Genomic DNA, 16,808 nt, shown 5'->3' on the forward strand with positions numbered 1-16,808 from the left:
TAAACTATTCAGTAATTAATGTGCATTAACTTTAAAAAGTTGTCACACTTTTACGCTTTAATAATTTCTCCCATATTTCAACTCTATAGTTTTAAATGTGAAAAAATGAATCCTCCCTTGGATGTGGTCTCTCTTTCTCACGCTCCCTCTCTGGCCTGGAACCCTGATTCCCCGCCACCCGTGATCACCATGGTAGGCGCATAAAAGAACGACAAAAGTTGATAGAGCAGATATCAAATTGGATCGTGAACATCACGGGGACGTGCGACATGGTGGGGCAGTATGTTTGCACACGCCTACATGAACTGACTGACAGACCTTTTCGGATTTGAAAAAAATTGTATTCGTCTCACCTCTACTTTAAAGTAAAGTTCTTTGATTATTCTTAGTTCTGACCCAATTGGATGGGATAATGGTCTACTGCAGTGTTTCTCTACCAGGATGCCTCCAGCTGTTGCAAAACTACATTTCTCAACATGCCCTGACAGCCAAACGCTGTCTGGGCATGCTGAGAGTTGTCGTTTTGCAACAGCTGGAGGCATCCTGGTAGGGAAAAGCTGGTCTACTGTGATAATAGGAACAATGGGGGTTCTACAAAAGAGCTATTGTGGGGCTCTTATTCCTGTTTACACATGTGTTTTAAAATGAATGTTTCCCCTTTTATAGACAAGTAAATAATGACGCAATGCTGTGGGGCTGGTATGCAACTTTTTCCAGGGCTGGTTTTTATCCCCAGTCCGGCCCTGTATGGAACGTCTTAGCAGGAGGCAGCATTTCACCAACATGGTGGAGCAGAATGTGTGCACACGCCTACACATACTGAATGACGGGTCTGCCCCCTTCAACTTCTGGGTCTCCAAATTGGGCACATGGCCTGAGCTTGCCCTTTACGCCTTGGAGGTGCTCGCCTGCCCTGCAGCCAGTGTATTATCTGAACGTGTGTTTAGCACGGCAGGGGGCGTCATCACAGACAAGCGCAGCCGCCTGTCCACAGCCAATGTGGACAAGCTCACGTTCATTAAAATGAACCAGGCATGGATCCCTCAGGACTTGTCCGTACCTTGTGCAGAATAGACATGTATACTGGCACTAAGCAGCCATTGTTATACTGCAGCGCAATTACTCATGTTTGTATTTTGGATATTTCACACTCTTTTGGAGTGTACCTTAATTTTACAAAATTAATTTAAATTAAAACCAAAAACCTGTGTTGGCTACTATCATCCTCCTCCACCGCCGCTTCCACCTACTCCGCTACTTCCACCACCTCCTCAAACTCCTACTCCATATAGAACTCCACCTCATAAATACATATTTTTTTTTGTACATGTTTTATTTTATATCATTTCACTACTTTATCATTTACATTTTCTGGTGAAATTCACAAATTTTTGGGTGTATAGTACCACTGCTATACCTAGTAGGCCGGTAAAAAATAAAAATAAAATTGTCATTAACATTTTCTGGTGAAATTAACCAATTTTGGGTGTATAGTACCACTGCTATACCTAGTGGACTGGTAAAAAAAAAAATTGTCAGTTACATTTTCTGGCTAAATAAACAAATTTTTGGGTGTATAGTACCACTGCTATACTCAGTAGACAAGTCAATAAAATTGTCAGTTATATATTCTGGTGAAATTCACCAATTTTTGGGTGTGATGTACCGCTCCTATACCTAGTAGACCGAAAATAAAAATTGTCAGTCCCATTTTTTGGTGAAATTCACCAATTTTTGGGTGTAATATACCCCTCCTCTACCAAGTTGACAGCTTAATAAATTTCAATAATTTTTCTGTTACATTCTTGGGTTGACATTATACAATTTTATACGTGAATAAACACCTGCTGTGCATAGGTGACAGGGAATAACATTTTATAAATTATTCAGTAATTAATGCACACCACATCCTTACATTCAATGCTTAAACTTTGAAAAGTTGTCCCACTTTTCCGCTTTAATAATTTCTCCCATATTTCAACTGTATAATTTTAAATGTGAAAAAATGAATCCTCCCTTGGATGTGGTCTCTCTTTCTCACGCTCCCTCTCTGGCCTGGAACCCTGATTCCCCGCCACCTGTGATCACCATGGTAGGCGCATAAAAGAACGACAAAACTTGATAGAGCAGATATCAAATTGGATCGTGAACATCACAGGGACGTGCGACATGGTGGGGCAGTAAGTGTGCACATGCCTACACGAACTGACTGACAGGGGTCAGCCCCTGCAACTTCTGGGTCTCCAATTTGGGCACATGGCCTGAGCCTGCCCTTTACCCCTTGGAGGGGCTGGCCTGCTCTGCAGCCAATGTATTGTCTGAACTTGTGTTTAGCACGACTGGAGGGGGTTATCACAGCTTATATTTCCCAATGTTTTGGGGTGTACCCTAATTTTAAAAATAAAATTTAAAACCAAAAAGCAGTGTAGGCTACCTCCTCCTCTTCCACCGCCGCTTCCACCTACACCGCCACATCCACCGCCTCCTCAACCTCCTACTCCATATGGACCTGGTCCTCCTAGATCAAGATTATAATTTTTTTATTTTTACGTATTTTATGTTATTTTAAGTCATTTCCCTATCCATATTTGTTTGCAGAGCACTTGCCATGCTCTTTACCGCATTTTGACACCATTTGCAGCCCTCTAGCCCCTTCCATGACATTTTTACAGCCATTTTAGTGCTCAAAAGTTCGGGGTCTTCAATGGGGTTCGGGGTCAAGTTCGGGTTCCGAACTCGAACTTTTTTCCGAAGTTCGGCCGAACCCGTTGAACCCGAACATCCAGGTGTCCGCTAAACTCTATAAGCCAACCAATAGTTGGTATAGAGCTAGAGAAAAGTGTCTATCCCTACGTGTCTGTCCCTCCACCAGATTTATCATCCAGCCTGAGAGCCTCTGATAAGTCATGTGCAGGTCTAGATAGCAGGTCTAAGCTTACGCCATCTGTAGGATTAGTAAATCTTCTCCTTTATTGTCCAACAAACATTGTATTGCTATTTGTGTGTTTTAGGCCGAATGCACACGGCCGTGAGCGTTCCGTGGTATCCCGGCCTGGCATCCTGCTGACAGCAGGAGCGCACGGCGTCATTGGTTGCTATGACGCTGTGCGCTTCATGCCGCCGCTGCACTACAGTAATACACTCGTATAGATCATACCATTGTATTACTGTAGTGCAGCGGCGGTATGAAGCGCACGGCGTGATAGCAACCAATGACGCCGTGTGCTCCGGCTACGAGCAGGATGCCAGGCCGGGATACCACGGACCGCTCATTGCCGTGTGCATTCGGTCTTAGGTGGAAAAATAAGGAGGAAAAGTGGTAAATTTTTTATACTGTGAGAGAATAAGGTTTGATAAGAGCAACATTGTAACATAAGTAACAACATAAAATAACAATGTATTATACTTTGTTGGGGATTGTGTAGCAAGTACAAGATGTGTGAATCCACCCTTAGAGTACCGACTTTTAGAAAATAGTAAAAAAAACTTCAATCAAGCTAGGGTACTTTCACGCTAGCATTATTCTTTCCCGGTATTGAAATCCGGTAAAGGGTCTCAACGCATCAGTTTTGTCCTAACGCTTTCTGAATAGAAAGCAATCCGGTCAGTATGCATCAGGATGTCTTCCGTTCCCTCCCTTGTACGGTATTTGACCGGACAAAATACCGCAGCATGCAGTTTTTTTTCCAGCCAAAATCCTGGAACAGTACCGCACTTGCCGGATCTGGCATTCATTTCCATAGAGGTGTATTAATGCCGGATCCGGTACCATGTGTTCCGGAAAATCCCAGTCTGCGCATGCGCTGGGACATAGGAGGTGCAGGTTTCTCTTTTGATCTTTAAAAAAAAATTAAATACCGGATCTATTAATCCGGATGAGATGGATCCGGTATTTCACCGGATCCGTCTAGCGTATCCGGAAAAAAATGCTTTCCATTTGTATACGGATTGCCGGAACTGCCTGCCAGATTCTAAAAACGCTAGTGGAAAGGGCCCTTAAAGGGGTTCTGCAGTTTGTTTAAACTGATGATCTATCCGCTGGATAGATCATCAGCATCTGATCGGCGGGGGTCCGACACCCGGGACCTCCGCTGATCAGCTGTTTGAGAAGGCAGCGGCGCTCCAGCAGCGCCGCGGCCTTCTCACTGTTTACCGCTGGCCCAGTGATGTCACGACTAGTATCAACTTGCCTGGGCGGGGCTGAGCTCCATTCAAGTGAACAGAGCTTAGCCGCTCCCAGGCCAGTTGATACTAGTTGTGACATCACTGGGCCATCAGTAAACAGTGAGAAGGCCGTGGCGCTCCTAGAGCGCCGCTGCCTTCTCAAACAGCTGATCGGCGGGGCCCCGGATGTCGGACCCCCGCCAATCAGATACTGTATTTAAAAAAAAAATTTTTTTATTAACACTGAGGGGGCACAATGTGAGCATTACTACTATGAAGGGGGTACAGAGAGGGCACTATTACTGTAAAGGGGCCTAACAACTGTTATGGGGCACAGAGAGGGAATAAATACTGTGAGTGGGCACATTGAGGGCGTAACTACTGTGAAGGGGAAACAGAGAGTGCATAACTACTGTGAAGGGGCACAGAGGGCATAACTACTGTGATGGGGGCACAATGTGGGCATGACTACTGTGAGGGGGCACTACGAGGGCATAACTACTGTGAAGCGGCACAGAGATTGTATAACTACTGTGATGGGGCACCATGTGGGCATAACTACTGTGATGGGGCACAATATGGTCATAACTACTGTGAGGTGTCACAATCTGGGCATAACTACTGTGAAGCGGCACAATGTAGGCATAATTACTGTGAGGGGGGCACAATGAGGGCATAATCACTGTGAGGGGGCATAACTATTTTGAGGTGGCACAATGTTTTAAAGTATGGGAGGTGCCAAAGAAAGTAGCTGCCCCGGGTACCAAACACCCTAGGCACGTCACTGCTTGTCCTTACATACCAGCTCCTTCCTCCTCCTGACATTAGCAGTGACATTAGCTGGTGTAGTCATCTGCTCTTTCTCCATTTGTTTTGCAACAGCACCATCTAGTGACCAGATCTCACCACTACAGTCCACTAACAAATTGGTTTGCTGAGCTTTTTATACTGATGACCTATCCTCAGGATAGGTCATCAGTCTCTGTTCGATGGGGTTCCGAAAGTCAGGACCCTTGCCGATCAGCTGTTCGAGAAGGCAGTGGCACTCCTTTAAGCGCCGCAACCTTTTCCAGCTTTTTCTAGGCCAGTTCATTTGTTATGTAGCCTAGGTACAGCTCAGCCCCATAGAAGTGAATGGGATTGAGCTGCGATACCAAGCACCAGGGGCGGGCTGGGACGGGGGGAAGGGAGGCAATTGCCCCCAAGGCCGCCCTTTAACAAATATATATTTATTTTATTCCTCAGGGTCGCACCACCGATCAGCACAGATGGCGCAGCCCTGGATGTAATTGCGACGGCGGTGGTGGCGGCGGGCAGTAGGAGATGAGCGCTTCCATTGTGGAAGAGCTCATCTTCATATTCATCTGTATCGCCGCCCTCAGGACAGCGATACAGATGCCTGTGCTGTGGCAGGGCAGGGAGAGGCGTCTCCCTTCCCTGTTCTTCTGATAGGCCGCAGGCACTAATGCCTGCAGCCTATAAGAGGCCGGCTCAGGCGGCGCGATGACGTCATTATCATCGCGCCGCCTGAGCCGGGCAGCACACAGCGGGAGACACAGGCCGGAAGAGGCCTGCATAGCATCGCTGCTAATGGAGGTAAGTATTAGTGTTTTTGTTTTGTTTTCTTTGCGGGGGGAGCTGCCACTATGGGGGGATCTGGCACTACGGGGGGAGCTGGCACTATGGGGGGAGCTGGCATTTCTTACAGCTTAATTTTTTTGGGGGTGGCTTTCTGGGGCATTTATTTCTTGCCCATTTTGGGGGGAAGCACTATGGGGGCATTTCTTACTGGCACATTATGGGGGGCACCATGGGGGAGAGGAGCACTATGGGGGCATTTGGGGGCTCTAAAGGGGCTTTTTTTTAATATTGGCACATTATGGGGGGCACTTTAGGGGAGAGCGGCACTATGGGTCATCTGTTGGCACTATAGGGGCATTATTTGGGGGCACTATGGGGAAGTGGGGGCTCTAAAGGGGCCTTTTTTATTGGCACATTATGGGGGGCACTATGGCATCTGCTGGCACTAAGGGGGCATTTTTTACTGGCACATTATGGAAGGCATTATAGGGGAGAGCAGCACTATGGGGTATTATTTGGGGGCACTATGGGGGAGTGGAGCACTATTGGGGCATCTGGTGGCACTAAGAAGGGGCATTTTTTACTGCCACATTATAGGGGAGAGGAGCACTATAAGGGCATATGCTGGGGGCACTAAGAAGGGGCATTTTTTTACTGGCATATTATGGGGGACACTATGCGGAAGGGGGAGAGGAGCACTATGAGGACATTTACTGGGACACTATATAGAGGTATTTTATACTGGCATACATTATAAGGACATTAGCTCAACTGCGGGCACTAAGCGGGGGTATTTCATGTACTTTCATATTATAGGGAGAATTATTACTACTAGGAGGTATTATGTGGAGCTTAACTACTACTGGGGGGCTATGAGGAACATGATTACTAGTATGGGCACTATAGGGGCATTATTACTACTAAGTGTGCTCTGGCAGAGAATTATTTCTATTGGTGGGATTTTGGGGAGCACCCTGGCACAGTATCAGCTTAGCACAATTATGTTTGGGGGACATTATCTTTATACTATTAGTGTCTGTGCACAGTTATTTTTTAGAGCACTGTGTGCCAATAATTGTTGAAGGGGGCACTATCTGTGTGGTAGTAGTATTTCCAGGGGGACTGTTTCTGCAGTATAGTATTGGGGGCACAGCGGGCACAGTATTGGGGGCACTATCTGTGTGGTAGTAGTATTTCCAGGGGGACTGTTTCTGCAGTATAGTATTGGGGGTGGCAGGAAAGGGTGTTCAGAAGATGTGAAGATGATGGAAATGTGGGAAACTAATGTCTGTTTGTCAATCTCTGCAGAGACAGGAGAAGGCTGAAAAATCATCATGGCGGTCTGGTCTGAATGAAGAAGATAAAGAAAATGTCTACAACAAAGGTGACATCACTGGATGTAAGAGGTATGGGGCGCTATGTAGGAGAGGAGATGCTCCGGCTCCTCCCCCTGCCATTTGCAGAAGGAGGATTCAGAGCTGGGTGAGGACGGCCAAAGGGGGCAGCAGGCCACGGGCGGGTGGCAGATGGTGGGGGGAACCACAGGCCTTGACCAGGATCTGGGGAGGGAGGAGAGCGGAGGAGCTTCCTGGCTGTAGTCTGCTGTTTATTGTATAATGTGAAGCAGGCAGTGCAGCCAGGACAGGTCTCCCCTCTCCGTATGATGTGTAGAGACAGGCCTCAACAAAAGAATTTCAGCTGTACAGTGTTTGTTGGGAGGCCTATTATATGTAGGAGGGGCTTTTAATAATGGGCGGGGCTAAAAAATGGGCCACTTGACTGGATTTGCCCCACAGCAGCACTAAGGCTGCCAGCCCTCCCCTGCCAAGCACAGCTGCTATACTATGTAGGACGCTGTGCTTGGTAAGCATAGAGAAGTTTGCAGCACTTGACAAACAGCTGATCGGTGGGGGTCTGGGTGTTGGATCCCCACTGATCAAATACTAATGACCTATCCAGAGAATAGGTAATCAGTATAAAAATCTCGGAAAACCCTGTTAATGTAATAAATGAGGATGTCTGCTCACCCTGGCTTATCTTATTGGTGCAGCAGTGGTGCTCATTACTGGGTTTTACTGGGTTTACTCTTCCGGCACCTTCAACCTATACAGACCCCTTGTCTGCTGACAGCTCATCCTTGTTTATACAGAGTGATCACAAATGATGATATTATATGCCGCATGAAAGATGTGATCCAAACATTCATCTCTGATTTGTCCTGATCCCCAGCCCATGTAAAAGGGCTCAGAGAGTGTTGGGGTGCATTCTGAAACCACCGCTCTGAGTGCCCAAAGAGCTACTTCCACCTCTGGATCTACATGTATGTACAGACACATTAAGGGGTTAATATACTGTATGGAAACACGCTTACCAGTGCTTGTACACAATTTCCTCATTTTGTTACCCATCAGATACATTACATTTGCTTATCTTAGTTAGTAACATAAATGTATTTATTACAAGACATACCCCCTCCCTAAATGTCTGTGCTGAGAAGTCCCCCTTCTACATGTCCACATTTCTCCACTGCTCCCAGGCTCGTGTGAACAGGTTCAGCTTTGTGTCACTTCCATTCTGCTGACAGGACAATTGTAACAGCCCAGAGTGAAAAGCTACCAGTTAAGTCATCAAGGTGACAAAGCGTAAAGCATGATTAGACCTTGGTGCTGGAAGGGATTACAGGATGAAGCCCCCCTTCTATTTGCGGGCATCTCATAGTATCATGGAGGTGTTACGGTACATGACACCCCCACTCTTCCAGTGGTACTAGAGCTCGGTATCCACACAAAACGGGAGTATTTGACCGAATGGTGCAGACTTTTTGGTTCTCTGGTTATACCGAGAGGGAGAACAGTGAATAGACTCATATGGGCAGAGACCTAGTGATAGCTGTTGTTATATTAGTCTACGTATGTCATAATAATAAAGTCTCATGCAGCATTTTAACGTTTCCTTGGGTACCATTAGAGCACACCCTAAGCACAAGCCGAGGGTGGCTTGGTTTTAAGTAAGGTGGTATTGTATCCCATGTATTTTTCTCCTGGTCCTCCACAATGTGCATTCCTAATCTTGTTATACAACTCTTCATATGTACCTGGTTCACCAGCAGGTGGCAGCAAAGCTGGCAGAGCTATAGTTAGAGAGAATGGAACTTGCTATTCCATTCTAACCCACTTTGGAGAGAAGTGGGCTAACCCTACTTCCTGAAGGAAGGGTGTGGACCAGATAGAGTTAGTCTAGTTTACCCCCAACAAGGGGAAGGGTGTGCAGGGGCACGTCTCTGCTGGACGTGCACATGCCAGACAGAGCACCCTAAGCTCTGTTGGCCATGGAGGCAGAAATTTGAAGCCTCAGAAGCCAAGAGCATAGTCCTCTGGCAGAACCAAAGTCCGACTAAAGAGAGAGGTGCAGCATAAAGAAGTAATCAAAGTTACCAAGCTCGCTTGTCAGCACAGCAGAGAGAAAGAGATAAAGCAGAGTTGAGTTTGCCTGCCAGTTCATGCTAAAGGTTGCCTGCCAGAACCAAGACAAAGCTTAAAAACAGTTTGGAGAAATGTTTATTTAAGAAAAGCTGCCATTGAACTTCATCTCAAGGTCTGGACTCAAGTTATTCTTTCAAATCCCTCAATTATTCCCCATTTTTATTGCTTTGGAGCCAAATCCTGGGGTCCAGCAGTATCCAGGTAGGAGCACCGTGACACACTTAAAGAGACATTTAGGCTGCACTACACCACTCGGCATTTCTACTATACCAAGAGATCGCGATATAGGGGCCCGGGGGGGTGCACGTTGCAATTGGCGTCGCTAACAGGATTTACTTTTGTGCCTTTATGCTACAGGCCTACAGAATTGACAGAAACCGCAATGAAAAATGACTTTGCTACATTTATTCTGGATAACCGGGTGCTGGATGGTTCACTCCAGCTACCGAGGGGTTAATCAGCCATCTTTAGCAGTGGTGGCGTATGTTCTTTTTGCCCATCAAGAGCAGGAAAACAGGGAACCGCCCAGCCCAAGAGTGCGAAACAGTGACTCTGCCCAGTCCAAGGGCAGGAAGTGAAGACTCCGCCCTCAAGGACCCGCCCCCCCCCCCCCCCCCCCCCCCCCCACCAGGTTGTTCCAGCCAGCCAGGGGAAGACAAAATTGCGCTCAGGCCGAACCGGGGAGAGATGGTATGGGGCGATGAGCCCGAAGTGAAAGCCGCCGTGAAAGAAGTACAAGTCTATCAAGTGCAGCTGAACCCGGAGAGAAAGCCCGGAGCGTCCACTCCGCCGCCCAGAAATATCCATCCATCTGCTTGCTTCAACCCGATGGTCCTACTGGGGGTCGTGGCCCACACTCAGACGACGTGGGATTATAAAAAAGCCATAGAGGAATGTATAATCCAAGTATTGGACCACCCGCGGCCAGGGGATCCGCAGCTGGAGAGATGCATGGGGACTATCCTGTGGTTTTCCATTGAACGTGGCAGTGGCTTCCTGGCAGACGACGAAAGTGATGAGGAACTCTTTGTGGGTCATCGTTCTGTGAAATGCCCCTAACACCCTCAGGCCTGCCATAGCTTATATGCAGGGGACCTCGTAGAGTAAACCCCTATGGGATCCACTATGGCACACTTTGCCACTGGGGTAATTCTTCTGAACAAGCCCCTTGACCTTACTCTGGAACCTGAGCGCTGGCAGGAGGATCTGGCAGCCGCCTCCCATGTGAGCTGCCTCCCAGAGACCATGGAGGGAGTCCTCCGCTTCTAAGAAAAGCCGCAGCCCCAGCCCGAGCCACTGATCCTGGGACTGCCGCCATCTCCAACCTTACTGATGGGATAGCAGGCCACGACAACCTTGTCATATAACCCCATGGTAGTCAACTACCAGCCTCCCTGGAAGATGGCGTCAGCAGCAGCCAAAGGTCCTCGATTTCCTTCTCTACCAGCTGAGACCCAGCTACCACAGCCCCTGCAGTCGGAGATCCTGAGTTCCCCTGCCCCGGCGGGAGGTTCGGGTGACCTAAAGCAACAAGTGGCGGCAGCCATTGCTAATTTGACCACCCGGTCATTACCTGTTATCTCCACAAGAGAGCAGTGGAGTACCACAACAACAACGTGGCTCACTGACAAAGGACAGGAGCGACCCCTAATGTCCTTCAGCAGCTCAAGCAGCGAGGAGGATTTCAAGTTCCTCCTCTAAGGAGCTGCCTTTTAGTCAAGATACAGAAAGAAAAGTTATAGACTGTGGGAGCCACAACATGGACTGGACTTGTAGAGTGAGAACTTGTTGGCCCATTTTCTGTTTTTGTTGCCCTGTTTGGTCCTCACTCATATGGACATGATTTGTTAGGACTCCCCACATTTGCAAAATACCTCCAAGTTGCGCTCAAGAGAGCCAATTCCCCTTTTTCCCCGATTAAGTGGGATCCCCACCTGTCTTAAAGGGTTATCATTAAAATTGCTGCTATTTGATACCATACCTTATGTGGATTACAAATTACTTTTATCTTTCTGCACTATTTTTGCATTAATGTTTTTACAGGTTCTGCAACGTTTAAGCACTTTTAGCCCATTGTATGGACTCTTTTATGGGTACAACAATGTGACCTCTTATGCATTTTTTGAATGGACTTTGGATTTTATGTTGTTAGACAGATAGTTAGCATCCTTGCTTCATCTCTCATATGGACTGCCTCTGAGGACTCAAAAGTACTAATGGTTCCACTTTGCCTTGTGTTAGTTCAGAAAGCCTAGGTATTGTACCGTATTTGTATATTCCCTTAACATTTTTCTCTCCACAGAATTGGGAGGGGAAGGAGCCAGTATGTCCTGTGTCTTTGGATTCATGTGCTGTTGCTACACAGGGAGGACCAACTGGTAAAGTCACAAGCAGTCTTAAAATATTTAAAGGGTAACCCTGCTGCTATATTTATGATTCTAAGTGAAAAGCTACCAGTTTAGTCATCAAGGTCACAAAGCGTAAAGCAGGCATCCTCAAACTGCGGTCCTCCAGCTGTTGCAAAACTACAACTCCCAGCATGCCCGAACAGCCTACAGGTATCAGCCTACAGCAGGGCATTGTGGGAGTTATAGTTTTACAACAGCTGAAGGGCCGCAGTTTGAGTATGCCTGGCGTAAAGCATGATTAAACCTTGGTGCTGGAAAGGATTACAGGATGAAGCCACCCTTCTATTGCACGCTTCCGGTGGTACTAGAGCTTAATAGTCACACAAAATGGGAGTATTTGAGCGCTTGGTGCAGGCTTTTTGGTTCTCTGGTTATACCGAGAGGGAGAACAGTGAATAGACACCCTACTCATATGGGCAGAGACCTAGTGGTAGCTGTTGTTATATTAGTCTACGTATGTCATAATAATAAATAGTCTCATGCAGCACTTTACCTTTTCCTTGGGTACCATTAGAGCACACCCTAAGCACAAGCCGAGGGTGGCTTGGTTTTAAGTAAGGTGGTATGTAACACCCCAGAGTGGTGTTACCACTCCTGCACCCTGCTACTGTCTTTGATGATCTAACTGTCTAACACAATGTCATCCCATGTATTTTTGTCTAGGTCCTCCACAATGTGCATTCCTAATTTTGTTATGCAACTGTTCATAACAGCAGGTGGCAGGAAAACTGGCAGAGCTATAGTTAGAGAGAATGGAACTTGCCATTCCATTCTAGCCCCTCTCTGGAGAGAAGTGTGCTAGCCCTACTTCCTGAAGGAAATGTGGGGACTAGTTAGAGTTAGTCTAGTTTGATGTAAGCCTAGATGTTGCACCCTTACCATGTGTACTAGGATATTTTGAGATCTTGCCGGGCATGGCGAAAAAGAAGCTGGCTATTGGACGGATCCTATATCAAGCTAGGAAAACGATTGTATTCCACTGGATAGACACACCACCACCGACGATACATGAGCTGGTGGCTAGGGTACATAATCTGGTTCAAATGGAGAAATATGTTTATCACAAGAAAGGTTCCATAAAAAAATTTGAGACAGTCTGGTTTTCCTGGATGCAGCATTACAGAGATATATATAGCCCCTAGGCCAAACACAATGTGTTGTTTTACTATTGCTAGAGCTGGCGCGCTTGAAAGATATGTATGTAGAGTGATTGGATGTCATGTGTTACCGGGATGAGTGTGTTTGTGAGACAGACATATGGGATGTGAATTGGGATATAGGGCACAATGTGCGTATGTTAGTACATGTTGATCTACTGCCGGACTCATTACTGGATCCATGGACTTTGGACTTTATTGGTCACGGGACTTTGGGATTGGGAGGGGGGGGAGTTGGGAGGTGGGGGGGGGTTCACCCTTGTTCTTAATATATTATTGGAAAAAAATATATATATATCTGAAAAAGAGTTAGTCTAGTTTACCCCCAGCAAGGGGAAGGGTGTGCAGGGGCACGTCTCTGCTGGACGTGCCCATGACAGCCAGAGCACCCTAAGCTCTGCTGGCCATGGGGGCAGAAGATTGAAGCCTTAGAAGCCAAGAGCATAGTCCTCTGGCAGAACCAAAGTCCGACTAAGGAGAGAGGTGCAACATACAGAAGGAATCAAAGTTACTACTTTCACACTAGCGTTCGGGGTTCCGCTTGTGAGTTCCGTTTGAAGGCTCTCACAAGCGGCCCCGAACGGATCCGTAGAGCCCCAATGCATTCTGAGTGGATGCGGATCTGCTCAGAATGCATCGGGATGGCTCCGCTTGGCCTCCGTTCCGCTCAGCAGGCGGACATCCGAACGCAGCTTGCAGCGTTCGGGTGTCCGCCTGGCCGTGCGGAGCCAAACGGATCCGTCCAGACTTACAATGTAAGTCAATGGGGACGGATCCGTTTGAAGTTGACACAATATGGTGCAATTTCAAACGGATCCGTCCCCCATTGACTTTCAATGTAAAGTCTGGACAGATCCGTCTGAATAACTTTCACACTTAGAAATTTTTCTGAACTATAATGCAGACGGATCCGTTCTGAACGGATCTCAACGTCTGCATTATAGGAGCGGATCCGTCTGTGCAGACACCAGACGGATCCGCTCTGAACGCAAGTGTGAAAGTTGCCTTCTAGCTAGTCAGCATGGCAGAGAGAAAGAGATAAAGCAGGGTTGAGTTTGCCTGCCAGTTCATGATAAAGCCTTCCAGAACCAAGACAAAGCTTAAAAACTGTTTGGAGAAACGTTTATTCAAATAAAGCTGCCATCGAACTTCATCTCAAGGTCTGGACTCAAGTTATTCTTTCAAATCCCTCAATTATTCCCCATTTGTATTGCTTCAGAGCCAAAGCCTGGGGTCCATCGGTATCCTTTTAGGAGCAACGGGACACAGATAGACATTTAGATAAAGAGACATTTAGGCCGCACTATACCACTCGTCGTTCCTACTATACCAAGAGATTGCGATATAGGGGCCCTGGGGGGAGGCGCACGTTGCACAATTCCCACCTCTCCCCTGCGGGAACAGCATCAAACTCCACTGGGCCTGGCTTTTTTATCATTCTCTGGAGGCTTTCCCTCTCCGAGCTTCTTCCCTAACTAATGGTTAAAAGGATTGTTAAAAGATCCAAACATTTTTTGGTTATGGCTGGGAAAGTGACAGGAAAAAGGGCACTCACCTATTCACTGCCACTTTCTTTCCAGTGCCGAAGCTCCAGCCCACGCTCCTTCTGGTCCCCAGTGATCTGGCAGTGTGACTTCCTGCCCATGGTCACATGCACCTCTGCAACCATTCACTGGCCTCAGTGGTGACGTGCCCCCTCAGCGGTCACATGCCATTTGAGGACATGTCAGCACTGAGGCAGACAAATGGCTGCAGAGGTGCATGTAACCATTGATGATACTTCACATTTCTAGTCCACTGGGGACCGGAAGAATCAGGAACAGAAACCTCGGAGTCCCCTTTTGCAATGTTATTGCACGTAGGGAATGTAAACTGCAATAAAATTTGTTACAATTTGGCACAATTTACAGCATATAGTTTTATATCAATCTCTGAGCTTGAAAAAGGGGCGTTTTAGTGAGAAGGGGGGTGGTCTAAAATGTGACATTTTGCACCACAATTCCGGCATAAAATTCTGTCAGAAAGTAAGCCAACCATTATTTGCTATAAAGTTAGACAAGAGTGTCTAGCCCTGAGACAGATTTATCATCCACCAGGAGCCACTGTGATATATTTTGTGCAGGTCTAGACAGTCTGTTTTTACACAGTCTACAGGATTAGTACCGTATTTTTCGCCCTATAAGACGCACCGGCCCATAAGAAGCACCTAGGTTTTTGATGAGGAAAATAAGAAAAATATTTTGAACCAAAAGATGTGCTTTTGGTGGGTTTTGAACTAATGGTGGTCTGTGGATGACACTATTATGGGGGATCTGTTGAGGACACTGTTATGGGGGATCTGTGGGTGACACTGTTATGGGGGATCTGTGGGTGACACTGTTATGGGGGATCTGTGGGTGACACTGTTATGGGGGATCTGTGGGTGACACTGTTATGGGGGATCTCTGGATGGCTCTTATTGGGGTCGCTGGATGGCACTGTTATAGGGGATCTGTGGATGACACTGTTATGGGGATCTCTGGATGGCTCTTATTGGGGTCTCTGGATGGCACTGTTATGGGGATCTGTGGATGACACTGTTATGGGGGGGATCTGTGGATGACACATATATAGCATCTTATGCTATGTGTCATCCACAGATCCCCCCCATAATAGTGTCCCTGCGGTGTGAATGACTCCCAATACAGGGTTGCATCTGGTTTTATAATGATAGCGGGGCCCGTGCAGTGACTGTATTCTACTACACGGGCCCCGCTCACAGTATATAATCTTATCTATAATTGTAGGCATTGTTAATATATAAAAGTTCAGGGTAATCAGCGCCTGTATACCATACTTACAAGAGCTCGTAGCAGAGAGGAGGGCGGAGGCAGGCCGGGAGGACGGGCGCTGGCAGCATGAGTCACTACGTCATGCGTCCACGCCGCCTGCTTCATTCATAAAGTAGGTGGTGCAGGCGCGTGATGTAGTGACTCATGGTGCCAGCGCCCGTCCTCCCGGCCTGCCTCCTCCCTCTTCTCTGCTACGAACGCTTGTAAGTATGGTATACAGGCGCTGATTACCCTGAACTTTTATATATTAACAATGCCTACAATTATAGATAAGATGATATACAGTGAGCGGGGCCCGTGTAGTAGAATACAGTCACTGCAAGGGCCCCACTGTCATTATAAAAGCAGATGCCGGCCCCCAGCCCCTCCTCCCTCTCAGCTTATACACCCGCCTCGCGGCGCGGCGTATCATTGAAAATTCTGAAAAATGCAGCATTCGCCCCATAAGATGCACTGCTATTTTCCCCCCACTTTTAGGGGAAAAAGTGCGTCTTATAGGGCGAAAAATACGGTAAATATTCCCCATAGTTACACAGACAGTAAGTGCTCCATTACAGTCATTTCCCTCCTCAGCCCAGCACATAGAGGATCTGACTGGTATTATTGCAGGCAGTTATTGATCAATTAAATTACAGATAGCTTTTGTTATAGTAGGGGCTCCCGACTCCATAGTGCGGCAGGCACCAGAGCTCCCTCCACAACAGTGATATCCTTATCTGCATACATCAGATGTTGGAAGGAACTGCAACGCAACCTCTTCTTTTGCCAATGATGTCACTTCCATTGGTCACATGACCTTTGTGCATTTAGTTGCAATAGCCAGCACAACAACTATACAATACTTCGAGCTGGCCTATGTATACTGTGATGCACATGACTATATAAAGTAGGACCCCATAGAAAACTTTTGAATGCCCACCACCACCATGTAGCATAAATGTTGTGTCGTTATTTAAGTGATCATGGTGAAACCAAATAGTTTATTATGTGTTAAAAGTTTTTTCTATGTTTTACAACTTTTGTACAAAAATAGCACAAAGCATGGAAAAAGGACAAGATAGGAGCAGATCTAATTTCCAACTGGGTTACTATTTCTGGCTGTATGGTGGCTAACACGGTGATCACAGTTGTTTGAAACTTATAGTGTTAGCTTAAAAACAAAATATAGCTCATATCTCTAGCTGC

At 46.8% G+C, this 16,808-nt stretch overlaps 1 long non-coding RNA gene across 1 annotated transcript; it reads left to right on the forward strand.

The window, feature by feature from the left end:
- The first annotated feature begins 354 nt into the window (after positions 1-354).
- On the forward strand, positions 355-5,776 carry LOC121004606. The gene is made up of 3 exons (XR_005779794.1): positions 355-497; positions 2,422-2,423; positions 5,766-5,776. It is a non-coding gene; the product is annotated as an uncharacterized LOC121004606 (long non-coding RNA).
- Positions 5,777-16,808: the final 11,032 nt, after the last annotated feature.

The sequence above is a fragment of the Bufo bufo genome, chromosome 6 (assembly GCF_905171765.1).
Source record: "Bufo bufo chromosome 6, aBufBuf1.1, whole genome shotgun sequence".
NCBI classification, from domain to species: Eukaryota; Metazoa; Chordata; class Amphibia; order Anura; family Bufonidae; genus Bufo; species Bufo bufo.